The sequence below is a fragment of the Canis aureus genome, chromosome 18 (genome assembly GCF_053574225.1).
Source record: "Canis aureus isolate CA01 chromosome 18, VMU_Caureus_v.1.0, whole genome shotgun sequence".
Classification (NCBI taxonomy): domain Eukaryota; kingdom Metazoa; phylum Chordata; class Mammalia; order Carnivora; family Canidae; genus Canis; species Canis aureus.
The window spans coordinates 3,930,278-3,946,740 of record NC_135628.1 but is presented as its reverse complement, the minus strand read 5'-3'; the positions used below and the strand labels follow the sequence as shown (position 1 = coordinate 3,946,740).

Below are 16,463 nucleotides of genomic sequence, written 5' to 3'. Positions count from 1 at the left end.
TCCATCTGTATATTCAACCTTTAAGATGCAATGACAGGGAATTTGCTGTAATAGATATCAACACATAGATGACAAAGACAAAAGTATGAAAACTGTTGAACTGGTAAGACAGTAAAAACAATAGAACCAAACAGATAATGCAGCAACAGACTCTGATTTGTATATAAAATTAATATTGAATTGAGGAGGTCTCATATATGATATAAGAAGAGAAGGGATTTAAAAAAATTGTTAACCAAATGACATTGGAAATATTAGCCAATTATTTGGAACCCTACTTCCACGCGAGAGGCCAGGTGAATCAACGCATACATGTATACAATTTAAAAATCTGTGTAGATGAAGATTTGTTTAGCCTCCAGATAAGTATTTTCTAAACATATAATCTCTAATGTATATCCTGAAAGGTACAGATCTGAACACATGAAATTATAAAACCTGCATGTGTCAGAAAGGTAATATTCTTGATATATAGTAAAATTCGTACACATCAATAAGAGTCACACCTAAGGACCACAGAAAGATGAGTGAAGGCAAAGAAAAGACAAATTATAAAAATTGAAATAAATATTACCAATAAATATATAAAGGATTTAACCTTAAAGGTCATCAAAGAAGAAAAAAAAAACATGGCAGTAATAGTAAACCACTTTTCATCTGAGTAAAAACAAGGCTTAAAAACTTCCATACTCATTACTGAGGAGGTCATGGAGAGATGGATTCCTCTGTGTTGCTGACTAGAATTTAAATTGGAACACTCAAAGGTACTTAGAAAACAGCTTGGAAATGTGTATATGTTGCTTAAATATTCTTACCCTTTATCCTAAGGAACCTTATTGTAAAGAAATATGCAGAAAAAGATACTCACTGCAGCATTATTTATAAATGATGAAAATGTAGAAATAACTTGAATGTTTAATATTAGAATGATACTAAGTAAATCAGAGTATGACAACATAATGGGACATTATACATATATGATAAAATAAATATTAAGATATATTTATAAAGGATTTTTATGGGAATGGAAAATGTTCATGCTGCAATGTTAAGAGAAAACAGAAGAGAAACAGACTGTTCTTCTGAACATCTGTGAACATACAAACTTTTTTATACATTTGTGGTTATTTTATTAATTACTATTACTTATTTTATATTGTGTCTTCATTTCTTCTTCGGTAAGAATGCTTCATAGTAGAAGAGAAAATGCCCAGGGTGCCTGGGTGGCTCAATCAGTTAAGTATCTGCCTGCCGCTCAGGTCATGATCTTGGGGTCCTGGGATGGACCCCAATATCATGGGGCTCCCTGCTCAGTGGGGAGCCTGCTTCTCCCTCTCCCTCTGCCCCTCTCACCCACTCAGGCTCCTCTCTCTCAAAGTATAGTATAGAAAAAGAAAATACCTGATGTCAAGTTTTTCCACAGGCTGTACGAATTAAGGCACAGTAGAGAACCTTGAGTTTTTCTAATTGATTCAACATGTATTTATGAAATTGCTAGTCTATGAGTCACGCTTCAAGATTTGGTTAGAACCAAAGACATGGAATATGGTATAGTTCTTAACTCGAGCAAGTTACAAGTACAGTGGAGAGATTAACGTGTACGTAACGTGCCAAGGCTGAGTCAAGGTGTTTAATTCTGAATTTGAGAATGAGAAGCTAGTTTTTTAATAGCTTTATCTTTAAACTGTGTCTTGAAGGGCAGACTTGCTTTGTGGCTGGTTGAATAAAGGCCATTTCGGGTTAAAGAGAACACACTGGAAAACCATAGGAAGAACAGCTGCGGAGAGGCGGAGGCGTGTCTTGTCTGGAGAAGCCTAGCTCTTCATCCCTCCAATCCAGGTAGTTGCATCACCCTGTGACATCTTCACTGCCCAGATACGAACTCTTGCCTACTGAGGGGGTAGAAATTCCATCTCAGAAGGGTTCTGAGGACTGACTGACATTTAAGGAAGCTGACATATTGTTCAATATCAGAAGAACCTAACGTAGAAAATAAAGATTTCAATTTAGTTCAGTTAGAACCAAAATGCGGATGTGGGTTGGATGGATATCTGTGTTAATCACATCAGTGTGTTCGCTCCCAGTAAGCAGGCTACACAGTTGCCTTTAGTACGCCCAGACTGGAGGAAATCAGAACAAGGGGATCATCTATAAGATCCAAGTGCGTAATGGCCACAGTAAGTTAGCCCTCTCAGCCTACGGGGTACTTGGCGTGGAAGGGGGCTCTTTGGCATGGGTTAACATGACCAATATTTCCCTCTGAGCATCTCTGTTTTCCATGTTCTGCTCTTGTCCTTATTCGATTATGATGAATACAGTCTTTCATTTAATATTATTTCCAACCAAGTTTCAAGAGAATGCTGCAGGCTAGAAGGGCAGTCTCTTTAAGCTTGATTTTTAGCTTTTCCTTCCTCCAATACTGTACTTCATAGGTAGGACACTCTCCCATCCCTAGCGTTTCTCCGGGGAATCAGTGATTATGGACTGGTGTTGGGGTCAGGGTAAAGGGCATGCGTGTACTATGAAACACCATGTCATATATTCTGATATACGTCCTTGTCCCTCCTCTACCATGACCAGGCACCTAAACAAGAACACGTGTACCATGTAGGCCTATAGGGTTTGGAGGGCTGCAAGTCTGTTTCAGGGCAAACAACCTCTTACGTAGGCCCTGATAAAGATTGAATACCTGACACCTGACCATGCAACACCATAAATATATACCAAAATAAATTTTAGGAAGAATCAAGACCTGTAGTTTACTTACAAACTATTAGGGAACAAAAAGAAAATAAAAAAATAAACTATTAGGGAACAATATAGCAGAATACGTTTGTGTATTTGAGATAAGTGAAGGATATCTTAAAGAAGACACACAAAGCTCACCTCAGAGATTATTTAGCAATGTTACGATTAAAAACTGTACTTTAGGGGATCCCCGGGTGGCTCGGCAGTTTGGCGCCTGCCTTCGGCCCAGGGCGTGATCCTGGAGACCTGGGATCAAGTCCCGTGTTGGGCTCCCTGCATGGAGCCTGCTTCTCTCTCTGCCTTTCTCTCTCTCTCTCTGTGTCTCTCATTGATAAATAAATAAAATCTTAAAAAAAAAAATCCCTGTACTTTAAAAAATCTATTAAAAAGTGAAAAGACAAAGGGAAGATTGAATGCACTTTTTTGAAAATAATATAACCAATTAGGATTAGTATGCAGAACATATTTAATCTTAGAAATCAATAACCCAATCACCAAATGCTAAGAGTTGATTTATAACAGAGGACAACTTAATGTCCCACCCACAAATACGAAATGATACTTAAACTCACCAGCAATCTGGAAAATGCAAATTAAAAATTAAGATTGCAATTTATGACCATTCACTTGTCATAAATTAAGAAGTATGAAAATACCAATGAAGCAATCGGAGCTTTTATAAACTACTAGTGGAACTCCATATTAGTACAAACATTTAGAACAATTCATAAATACTGTTAAAGTTAAAGAAATGCATATTCATTGACCAGAAATTCTGTTTCCATAGAGGGAATGCTACCATTATCAATAAGGCTTTATGTTCAAAACCAATCAGTGCAGCATTTTGTAGTAGCTGAAAACTGAAAAGTAACTCAATGTCCATTAACTAGAGAACGATTAATATAAATTAAGGTATGTCCGTGCAATATAAACAAAACATTTTCGTATACATATATTTAATTGGTCAAGTATGGAAGCATGCATTGGAATAATAAAAATATAAATAAAAATTTATACTTTTTTATGTGGGAGGAGGAATGATTGGAATAGGACCGTAGAGTATTATCCAAAGATGATTTTAAAATGACTTGGAGCAAATATGGAAAAATATTAAGATATGACAAGGAAGAGATATATTAGCAAATGTTTTGTATTATTCTCTCTACTTTTCTGTATGCTTAAAATATACCACAAATATTTGAACAAATGTTCTTTTTATATTAAAACGACAAATTAATATTTCGCTTATGCATACTATTTACATCATTCCTCTTTTATTTCTCTAATAATTAAAATTAGCTAAAGACATATTTTGTCTAATGCTTTTGAATTTAGCTCACTCCCATATGAAGTAATCAGTGAAAGATGAGATGCTTTTTATTTTTAACTTGAACACAGATTTCGGTTGCGTTCACTATGATGTCATTTCTGATGGGGAAGGACCACTAGAATTAGGAAATTTGAAAGGTGCCAGTTTAACTTTACAATTTTCCTTAGGACAAGACACTTGGTAAACAGTTCAACCCCACACATGAAAACATCAGTTGTTTTGTTTCTAACAACCAGCCGAAGTTTGCCCTGGAAGAGTAAGTTTGGACAGAACAGGAGAAAACATGAAGGATGGTTTTTGGTTAAGTTATTTGGCATTAAGGAATAAATGATTAATAGTTCAATTGTGGTCCTGCCAAATTAATTCGGTTTTGAGCTTATTTAATAATTCAAATAAATGCACCTTTTTCTGTCTTGTTTTTGGTAATACCACGTCAAGAATATACCTTGAATCAATTTTATTTACCACTTCCCTTCTGAGTTTAACACACACGTTGATGAAAACTTTAAATGGTCTTAAACGGTTCAACTCTCCAGTAATAAAAACTTAAAAACTGCTGTAAACAGTGAAAATGTATCCACATGAGGAATTATCATTGTTAACATCTTTGTAATCAGTGATTGAGCGCCTACTATGTGTCAGTCATGGTGAGGGTCTTTGCCCTCAAGTAAGCTTTAGAATTCTCTTGGGAACAGAGAATTTCTTTCTAGTGACAAATGTTGAATTGACATTCTCAAAGAGATTGAAAATTCCTATTCATTATGCCTAACGATGAAAAAAAAAAAGTTGCTGGTCCATTGGAGATATCATTTGACTTTTCTAATGTAAAGATTGTGTCTATAAAGATTGCTGAGCTATCTAAGTTATTCATGTCCACAGCACTTTTAATTATTGCATTCACTTCTTGAAAAGTGTTTTACATTCATGAAATCACATTCCCTGCTCACTCAGGATGGATATGTTCTGTTCTTTTTCCTATGTCACTTGATCGTCAGCATTCAAAGCAGGCAGAAAGGACACCCGATCTTAAAATACCATTGATCATCTCTTTCAAGCAAGAATATTGCTTTTAATTTAGTTTCTATATCAGAACCAAATTAGCTAGAAAGCAATCATTTGCAGATAGAGGTTTAACATTTCTCTAAGTAAAATACATATTTATATTAATACCTACGGTTTTGTTGGATTTTAATACTCCATTGATCACATATTTCATTTTTTCTCATGGAAAAGTACATTTTCTTAATATTCACATGTCTACTGAAACTGAAATTTAGACCACAGAAAGATGGTGAATAAGGTAAAATATACAGTTGTAAGCAGTCTATGTACATCATTTAGTAGGGGTGGGGCTACACTGTGCAAAATAATCCTGATGGATAATACTACTTCACATTATCTGAGTTATTACTATGTGCCAGTTCCAGTTCTGAAGACTTGCCATGGATTAATTCATTTAATTCTCACAAACCTGTCAGCAGATTCCTATCATTTTCCTCATCAATAAGTGAGAAAATTGAAATCCTGCATAAGTTAGTAACTTGTCCCTGGTTAAACCACCAAACAATTGAACCCAGTTAGTCTTACTCTGGAGCAGTGCTATCCAATATGGTAGCCACTAGTCCTCTGCAGCCGCTGAGCACTTGGAATGCGGCTAGTGTGACTGGGATTTTAAATTTTATTTTATGCTGATTAACTTTTTAAATTTAAATAGTCTACTGACTGGATAGCCCAGCTCTGGAGTGTGCTCTCTGCTCTCTTTGCCATTCCACTGCTGAGCACAGGAGAGGAGTTATCATGATGATGTTCACAGCAGTACTTTCCAAAGCATATTCTATAGAGTAATAGTTGAAGAGATGGTCTCACATAAACACATTAGAGCACAAGTAAGAGAGGGAAAAGGTGCATGGTATTTTCCCCTGTTGGAAACTCACGTTCGCATTAGTATTTTTCAGGCTATAAAGTAAATATATCAATTTTACTTCCTAAAAAAAAAAAAATCCAGTTTTCCCCAACTTATTTGGCCAGAGACTTTTATTCTCTTAACATATTGAGTCAGTGTTCTGCTTAAGATGCTCTGAGGTAATGCTGCTTCAGGATGATTGAGATGACAGCACGAATTAGGAGGTTATGCAGTGAGGGGAGGCTAGAGGCTTCTAAGCCATGAATGAGGCTGATTACTGACTGTGGCGAGGTAAGAATTAATCAGGATTTCAACTGGGCACATGACAGCAAAAGTGGAGAGGGGTGTGTGAGTGTGTATGTGCACAAGCGTGTGTGCATACCTGATGTGGGAGACACACATGAGGTTGCCTAGGATTTCAAGTCTGAAATGCTGGGAGGATGGTCTGATATTAACAGAAATATGGAATAAAAGGAGAAAAAATATTCATGGGGCAGGCATATGTTCAGGTTTGTTTATGGCTAGATTGAAGTGTTTATAGAACAGGTTAGGGGCACCCGGGTGGCTCAGTCGGTTAAGCCTCTGCCTTCAGCTCAGGTCATGATCCCAGGGTCCTGGGAGGGAGCCCCGCGCTTTGGGCTCCCTGCTTCACGGGGAGCCTGCTTCTCCCTCTGCCTCTACCGCTCCCTCCGCTTGGGCTCTCTCTCGCCTCTCTCTGTCATAAAAATAAATAAAATCTTTAAAAAAATAAAAAAGAACAAGTTAATGTAGCAGATATACCAGGTATGTATGCAGATATATTTAGCAGAAAGTTTGAAATGTGGGTTGATTCTAGAGCATTGAAGAGAGGATATGGTTGTAAGATTTTGGAGTCATCCATATAGAGGAACTAATTGAAACCTTGAAGATAAATAAAATTTCTAAGTGGAAGTGGGCAGACAAGGAAAAGAAGAGGGCCGAATACAGAGCCTTGTAAATTAATGTAGTTTATGTACTGTGAGTATGCATGTATTTGTGCATGTGTGTACATTCCATTTGAAATACCCTGAGACGTAAGGAATAACTAGTGGTTTAAATGAAACCCCAGATTTAATTTCATATTAATTTTTATTTTATACCAATAAATTCCTATGCCCAATGAACTCTCTCATTAAAAAAAATCAATAAATGTGCACTGAACATCCACTATATATTATATAGATGCTGAAGAGACATCCTTGAATCAAATAGAAAAGTGTTTTTTTTTTTTTTTTTTACCTTCATGGACCTTACATTCACTGAAGGTGGTTAGTCCTTGACTTAACAAAATGTCAGAATTTCTAATTAATTATTTAGGCAGCAGTATTTTATTGACTACACAATTTGGTATGATTCCTTGTAAAAGGTTATAAAATATTAGTAATTTTATGGCAGAGCAGTAAAAACCACCCACAACTTAAGATGGATGGAAAGATAAAATGCATTTCGCTTTTAACTTTTTAGAAAAGATTTATTTATTTATTTGAGGGAGAGCTCATGAGCAGGGGCAGGGCTGAGGGAGACGGGGAGAGAGAGAATCTCCAGCAGGCTCCCCACAGAGCGTGGAGCCTGACACAGGGCTTTATCTCACCACCTTGAGGTCATGATCTGAGCCAAAATCAAGAGGCAGACGCTTAACCAACTGGGCCACCTGGACACTTACCAATGCCCTGATACAATGCATTTCTGTATCATGTTTCCATTGAATTAAAAATTCCCTTGACTTAAAAATGTAAAGAAATGGGCTAAATTAGAGCACAAGCTTTCTAATAGAAATTAGACACAAAACAATAGGTTTCTGAAGAAGCTATTAAGTCTCTTTTTCATTGGAAAACGCCTTAAAAAATGGGCACAGAAAACGTATGTATGGCAGCATGAGACCCTCACTACAAGATTCTAAGTAATACCTTTCCTTCCAAAAAAAAAAAAAAAAAAAACCTTTCCTTCCCATCTTAGATATTTTTACATGTGACACTGGTTAAGAACTAATATTGGCTTTCATGAGGGGTGAGTCCTACTGGCTTCAGGCTGGAAGTCAGTGTCATCATCTCGGACAATTCGCACATGTCCCTATAAAGTCTAGGCCATATTTTTAATGTTAAAGCTACAGTGATTCATGAGGTAGGTCGAGGTAAGGTATTAAAAGGTAAAAAACAAATAGCTTTGTGTAGGTGACAGTTTTAATCCTCATATTTGCTATATTTAAGAAATAGTAATTATTACCCCTGGAGGAGAAGCCTACGGGCTTCTCTTCTCCTCTCCACTTACCATTTTAGCATCTAGGGACTGCTTATCAAGTAAGGGGCCTCCTAGAAAATTAAACCTTCTCTTCGGGATCATTCTACTTGCCAGGAGGTGGCACTAATGCACTTTGTTCCGTAGTCCGGAACACAAACCTACAAGCCAAAGGTTACCTCACCGATGCATTATGTAATATTGTGGAAATGAAACATTTTGTTTCATTCCACTCCATACCCTCCCGTTTTTTTTCTGCTGCATGTTAAGGTTATTAGTTATCTCACCACATCCAAAAGCCCAATTTGTTTTACCTCAGGAATATAACATATGCCTTAACTAATGACCTGTTTCATTTTGCAGCTTATTTGAATGAAATGTCCTGGCCTTAAAAAAAAAAAAAAAAAAAAAAAAACAGAATAAAAATATTTACGTATTAAAAGTCCAGAGGTTACTAGGTTTATAAACACTGATAAACTGCAACGGTCCCCCTGGAGTTCAAGCTCACCATCATTTGGGTGGTGATAATGTGAGAGCTGCTGTGAATATTAATTTCCTCCATCATTTGTTTTTTGCTTTTTTCTTTTTTCTCCCCTCCATCATTTGCAATTCTTGCAGTGTTAGCGGATACGCTATTTTCTCTTATGAAGATATTTGACTTCACATCCAAAAAGTTATGAGATCTCATTCAAGGCGACACTACTTCACACATTTTTATCTTAACGTTAATGTTTTAGGAAATTTTATTCTCATGCATTATGGGAATTTATATAGGTGTTTGCTTGCCAAATCAAAATGAAAACCTGGAAGCTTATTTAGGAGCATAACTCACAGAACTATTAGTGTATTATATGCTTTGTGCCTGACATTATGTCAATTGCTGAGATAAGAAGATGAAAAAGCTTAATGTCTCTGCCCTCAAGTGGCTCACGGTCTTGTGTGTTATGCAGTTATCTGTACACTAAATTATTTTGACATTTTTGACGCTGTCATGATGCCAGATTGAACTGATGAAGGGCTTGTGTTGCTATTAGGAATTAATTATCTGAATTAGAAATTTGGAAGATAGCTACATTTTACCAAGGTAGGTCCCCTTTTTACTCATGTTTTAATATTGTGCCTTTATGCAATATCTACATTTGCTGCACAAAGTTGCTTGTTCCATAAAAGATGAAACTGAAGTATTTTATAACAGGATGGATTCCATTTTGAACTTGAGAAGGAAGCTTTGGTAATATAGGTGGGGAATAGCTTTTATTTTATTTTATTTTATTTTATTTTATTTTATTTTATTTTAATTTCAAGGGACCATCAAATCATAGCTTGGACTTAATCCTCACAGACATGCTGTCTATTGTTATTTCCAGAAAGAATATATTGTAGAGTGCTCAGGGCCTTTAAAGAACAAGTAAGCAAGGACGAAATGACAAGAGAGGAAGAAGTTTGCAAACCATGGTTTTTTGACAGTTCAAGTTCCAAAAGGGTAGTCCTCACGATAGGCAGAGTTTACGTCCGTACAGCTCTGAGATTTTGTACCCCTGGAGAGACGGAATAACACTGAGGATGCATGAGCTCTTGAGTCAGATTTGTTCAAGCTTTTCCAAAAATGACCAGCAAGTATATTTGGTATCGTATAAAGTCACCACGATGTAGTTACATATAGAGACCCTGTTCAACTAAACCGTATCGGAGAGTCACAATAATGTCAAGTGAGGCAAAATAAAGGAAACTATAATTGTCATCGTTTCCAGATAGATGTACCCATCTGCAAATGAGTGGTTTTCTGGCATTATCAGCAACACAGGAAGAGGTGTATACCTCTGTGTCGGTAAGCACTAGACAACGAGCAGAAAAAAACTTGGTTTCACATTTATAGACGAAAACCCTAATTTTGCATTGTTTTGATCAAATGAAGTGATTTCTAATATTTCTTTAGTAGCAGAAATTTTTCGTTAGGGGGAATTTTAAAAAGATGGCTAATGTGTAAATTATATAAAAAAAAGTTCCTCTGGTTGAAGAGATGTTGAGGCTCTTGGAGACCCACTTTGATGGTTTAGACTCTGAATCACAATGCCTTAACCCCAGAGTAACTCAACCCCAAAGATACAAATTTCTTAATGAAAGGTGGTAATCCTCCCCGCCCCCAGTTCATAAAAGTAAGCTTTAATAAAGCCTTTATTTCCCCTGTCTTCCAGTAAGAAAAAGATTAAACATAAAGTTCTTACCCTTTCCCTACTTGTACCTGGGTGTTTGTGAATTTAACACGAAGTCTGTATGTTTTGCACGGGTAACCAATTGTTCCTGCACCATTTGTTGGAAAGACCATCCATTCCTCACTGAATTGCTTTTGCACAATTGACAAAAATCAATCGTCTATATATGTGTGAGTCTATGCTTGAAATTTCTTCTATTCTGTTGATCTTTTTGTCTATCTCCATGCCAATAGCACGATGTAGAGTACAGTACCTTTTAAGTCTGGAGATCACGTAGTATATAGTCTTCCAACTTTGTTCTTTTTCAAAGTTGTTTTGGGTATTCCAAATCCTTTACATCTCTATATCAATTTTAGAATCAGCTTCTCAATTTCTAAACGAAAAACAGAAAACAAAAGCAAACAAAAAAACCAAGCAAACCCCACTGGGACTTTGACTGTGATTGCATTCATGTTATAGATCAATGTGTTACGTTTTCATTTTCATTAAGATCAAAATCTTTAGTTCCTCATTAGATTTCTTGTTTGGCTCATGTGTTATGTAGAAATGTGTTATTTGGTTTCCAAATGTTTGGGGATTTTCCCGATTCCTATTACTGAATTCTAATTTAATTCCATTGTGTTTGGATAATATACATTGTATGACTTGAATCCTTTCTGATTTTTCTGAGTTGTGTATGGACTAGAATATATTTCTGTGTACACGTGCAAAGAATGTGCATTCTGCACATTTTTCCAACCTTTTAACTTTTTGCCTCTTTTAATGGATATATATATATTTTTTCTTTTATGGATGGAGGGGCAGAAGGAGAAGGGGAGAGAGAATCTTAAGCAGGCTCCATACCTAGCACAGAGCCAGATGTGGGGTTCAATCTCAGAGTCCTGAGATCATAAGCTGAGCTAAAATCAAGAGTCAGTCACTTAACTGAGTGAGCCACTCAGGTCCCTTTTTATGGTTATATTTAAATTGAGTTTCTTATAAGTGATATAAATGTGTCTTGGATTTTTTTGTTTGTTTGTTTGTTTAATATGACAATCTGTCTTTAATTGGAGAGTTTAGACCATTTAAGTTTACTGTTATTGTAGGTGTGGTCAGTTTCATTAAGGGATATATCATGTTGGGGCTCAGATCTTTGGGTTTCCTTCCTTTTATCTTCTTTCTTTTTCTCTCTTCTTTTCTTTTTTTTCTTTTCTTTTCTTTTCTTTTCTTTTCTTCCCTTTTTTTTTTCTTTTTTCTTTGTTAGATGTGGTTACCTTGTCACCTAGTTATATAATTTGAAAGTAAAAGTGGACTATTAATCATATTTCTTGGGATAACTGGTATAACCTTGGAAAATCCTGACCAAAATAGGTCATACATTCACCCTATTTATAACTTTCTTTTTACCTATTTCTTTGTGTACCTATTAAGCAGAATTTTTGAGTGAGCTTGAGATGTGAGGAGACACGCCTGGTCACCATACACTCAGCATCTCATGTCTTCTGACATGAGATATTAGATAACATGGATTACATGGATTATCTAGAGAGCAAGATTGTCACATAACTGCAACTTGAGTACTACGTGCTTATCAAGAATCACTAAATAATACATATTAAGACATGATGGGATTTTGTTTGTCTCATGTTCATCAATGAAGTTATAGAGTTTTTGAAACTCTTAAAGATTTGTACCAATTTAAAAAATAAGTCAGACCAATCTTTTGAGCTATATAAACAAAATATGTAATCCAATGAATCTCATACTTCATAAAAATTAGTTTAACATTGTATAGATATTTTAAAAGTAATTTTGCATGTGAGTGTAATAAGCATACATATAGATGTGTATGAAAAAAGAATAGATATAATAAATATGTTGAGACTTGTGATATTCTCAATCATATTTCCACAAAATACAGCCAATTGTGCTTCTGTTTGTTCACTTCAGTTTTATATTGCTCTCATAAAATGGATATGCCATGCAAATGAATTTCAGAACATTTTATAAAGACTAATGGTTAAATCTGACAATTCATCTGTATTTAAAATCTTTTTTTTTTTTTACCTAAAACATTTCCTAATTCTTTTTTTTTCATAATCCTATGTTTTAGAAATTCCCCCTAAAGGTCTTCTTTCCATTGGTATAAAACAGACCTCAAAGATGATTCAATTTTCACAATTGTTAATAACTGCTCTATTCTTATATTCATTTTAGAAATTTTCTTTTCAAACCTTAAAGGATGAAAATAACTATTTCTGATTATCCTTATTCTTCCCACCTTGATTCCAGAACCTTCCTGTGTACATCATTTTCATTAGAGATTAAGTGAACAATGACAAATTACTATAAAAGAGGACTTCATTGAAATTTGAGCAAGTCGTATGTGAATAACAGCTGCCAGATAGAGTACAAAACTTAATTATATATACTTTACAAAGACAGACTCGTATTCACAAATGCGTAAGTGTTTCTGACAAGGAGAAAACTTCTGAGATGCAATTGTTTCATTGTGAAAAAAATTTAACTTATTCCAGTTCCTTCAGGCCCAACTTTGATAGATCTCAAGTTGGTTAAAATACAATCATACGTTCTCTTACATAGTTTTGGAATGGCTCTTTAGTCCTGGGAATGGTGATGCGGGACTACTTATTATAAGGTGTCTCATTCTCTGCTTGTAGTGCTCCCTGCACAGCCTTCTTCCATCTCCACCCTCTGCCATGCCAACTTCTCATACATCAGACATCAGTACCAGTTAAATAGTAGTTCCAGGAATGCCCAAACATCATTTTCCATGATCACTCGAATAGACCAAGTGCCCCTGTTATCCACTCTCATGGCAACATTAGTCTTTTATGGGAGTAATAACAACTGTGATTATAATAACTAATTATTTAATTATTGTCTACTTTGGGGGCTATGATTTAAATGCCAGGGTGGTAGGAACTATGAGTTGCCCCTGAATTCCTAGTACCTAAGAGAACACAGAGTAGGCACAGAGTAGGTCCTCAGTGATTATAAGTTGATTTATGATTGGAGAGAGGAAGGTGAGTGGATGAAGGGTAGGGCTGATGCTTATATAGGAAAGCATGATTAGACAAGAGTGTCTTTTCGTGCTCTAAAATCCTCTGAGTATATGAAAGAAGAGATGTGAAAGCATTTAAAATTGGAAGTATTATTTACATGTTCACAATAATTATTTTCTTACAGCAGATTTGTTCATAACCTAATTGATTTAGATGCTTTAGTGAGGTTAATCTGGTTTATTGGTCAGGACCTATGGCACAAGAATTTGAAGCTGGACCTTCTTCTAGCTAATTTCAGTTAAGGTGGGGCTGTTTCTACGGACTCACCATAAAAACTCCAACAGGTGTAATACGTGGTCCTGATATTCATCAGTTGCATCAGTCAAAAGGGTGAGGGTATCTCAGACAACTGCATGTGGTTTGTAACTTCACTAAAAATTCAAGTTAAGCAATATTTGTGGAGCACGGTACCCGGCAGAAAATCAGTACTGAGTTTCATCTTCCACAGACAGTTATTGTCATTTTGCATGTGAAGTTTACCTGGTAGTAGATCTACTTTCCCTTTTTTATTTGAATTAAATTATGTCTAACAATTCTTCTATGCCAAAAAAATAGTAATCTCTTGTCAATACATATAACTTGTGGTAAGATTCTCAGTCATGCATATTTCAGCTGCAGACTTGTGATTTACTCAATTAGTCTCTCCAAGTTTATGATCGAGGATAACTTTTTTCAAACAAAGCTGAATTTATGTCATGATTGACATGGAGAACTCTTCACAAACCATAGAGTAATAAAGCAGGCATTGTGAAACAAACCCCAATAAGTAAATTTTTATTGACTTTCACAGGAATATTTGATATGTAGGCCATTGCTTCAATGATATATTTCCTAAATTAGTTATATATGCAAATTGTTAGCACGCCTAGAATTTTTAGCAATTCAGCTGCTCATTACCTGTTGCAGACTAGTCATACTTCATATGTTCTATTCCAGTTTCCCATTGCCACTGGTTTTATGCCACCATTGAGTACTGTTTTATAGACACTATACTATAAAGCAAATAATTTATCAGATAATTTAAATGTAAATTAGTAGATATTAAATTATAGAGACAAATTACTATACCAGTTACTACACCAGTAACTTGATGAAGTCTTTTCCACACTGAAACTTGAAAGGAAAAAAAGAAGACATTTTATTAACACAAACTCACAAAAGGAAAACTATGTACATTGACTCAGAAATTTGAATATCATGTAGTCAATGAAGGGAAAGGGGAAAAAAAAGAGAAAATCAAATCATTGGACTCTCATCCTATTTAGGGAAGTACTTTGACCCTCTTAATGATCATGAAATCCTTTAGTGAGTTATAGTTTTTTTTTTTGTTGTTTTTTTTTTACCTGAACTTTTGTGTAACTGCTTGTGAAAACAGCCTCAATCTATCTTCCTGTCAAAGATTGATCAGATCAGGGAAAAAAAGTAGTCAAATTACTGGGATAAATAAGATTAGGAATCAATTTATTTAACTCAATGAACTATTATCTAATTCCATAATAAAAAAATCCATAATAAAAATTCCATAATAAAGAAAGTCTATATAAAATTGTCCTGAGTTATTGCAAGAATATTTTAGCTATTCTGTTTCCAATTTCTTCATTTGGTCCTTAATGCTGTCTCAGTATTGTATTTCTGAAACTCAGATCTGATCCTGTAAACACTCAATGCTCTTCATTATTAGGGATGAACTCGTCAAACTTTAAACAGTATCATTAATATTTACTTAATTATTGCAATATGTTTAAAGGATTTAGAAAGCTTTTATCAATGCTTTCATATAGTCACAGGTAAATATTACTCATTAGGAGACAGGTCTTTTCATATTTTTTGTATATAAAAATATTGAGAAAATTTCTTCAAATATTACTCAATAGAAATAGAAATAGTTTTGTTTCCTTTTTCCTAACAATGTCCTTCAATTTGGGGTTGCATAGAGTCCTGGAATTATGAGCCAAAAATCATATGATCAATCACTTGATCTACTATCAAGTATTATTTTTAATGATCTATCATGTGACATCTCAAATAGGTTGCCCTTTAATATTTTTGAAAGCAAAGAAGTGGAAAGCATATGATTTGCCAGCAGTTTTGTTATACAGTATTGGAGGTACTTTCTCAACAAGGAAAGAATTATATCAACTGTCATCTTTGTTTGATTCAGGGAAGGTTTTACTCCTTAGGGCAGTGCCCTGTAATAAGATCTAGGTGGATGCCTTTCTTTCAGAATAGAAGAAGAGTAAGAAAATTACCATGAATTTCAGTCTCTTTCTCGGATCAGTTTTAGGAAAGAGTATATATGGTTTTGATTATTTTGCTTGTGTGGCCTTGGAAAGTCTGTGTACTCCAGGGAATACATGGCCCAGTGTGAACGCCAGTGGTTCAGACTAGAGCATCAGGTCTCAGCTCCCTAACCTGGCAATTATGGAATAAGACACCTTCCTCTCCTTTTCCTCCAGCAAAGCCTACCATGGTGTCCAGGGATGGGATTTTACTAACTAATTTGCTAACATCTAAAAGTTCTTTCTAGCCTCTGTGCCTTTGCAAATATTGCTTCCATCTTCAATTAAGGAAATGTCTCATTTTCCAGGATCCTGCTCATGTTCTATCTCCATGAAAACCCTCTCTGACTTTAGTAGGCAGAACTACTCCCACCTGTTTTGCTCATACTAATCTAATAGCATGTCATGTTGCATTGATATTGTGTGTTAAACTTTTTATTAAACTGTCTTATTCTAGAAATTCTGAGCTATGCCTTATTTATTATTTATATCCCCATTGTCTAGGTTGGGGGTATTCAATAAATATTCGATGAATGAATATATTTGACTAAGGTAAATGCATTAAGAATACACATTAGAAATGTGATATACATTCTATTGCTTTATAAATTATATTTTATAAACTCTGTCAATATTTCATTTTATAACTCCATTTTTTGGCTATTTTCCATA

General features: G+C 35.2%; 2 long non-coding RNA genes across 2 annotated transcripts in view; one reads left to right on the top strand and one right to left on the bottom strand.

Annotated features, from left to right (window-relative positions):
• The window catches only part of LOC144288505 (uncharacterized), a 683,266-nt gene that overhangs the window by 129,970 nt on the left and 536,833 nt on the right, over positions 1 to 16,463 (bottom strand). The gene's annotated exons all lie outside the window — the stretch shown is intronic.
• On the top strand, positions 8 to 4,387 carry LOC144288237 (uncharacterized). The gene is made up of 3 exons (XR_013356207.1): positions 8 to 103; positions 1,698 to 1,839; positions 4,246 to 4,387. It is a non-coding gene; the product is annotated as an uncharacterized LOC144288237 (long non-coding RNA).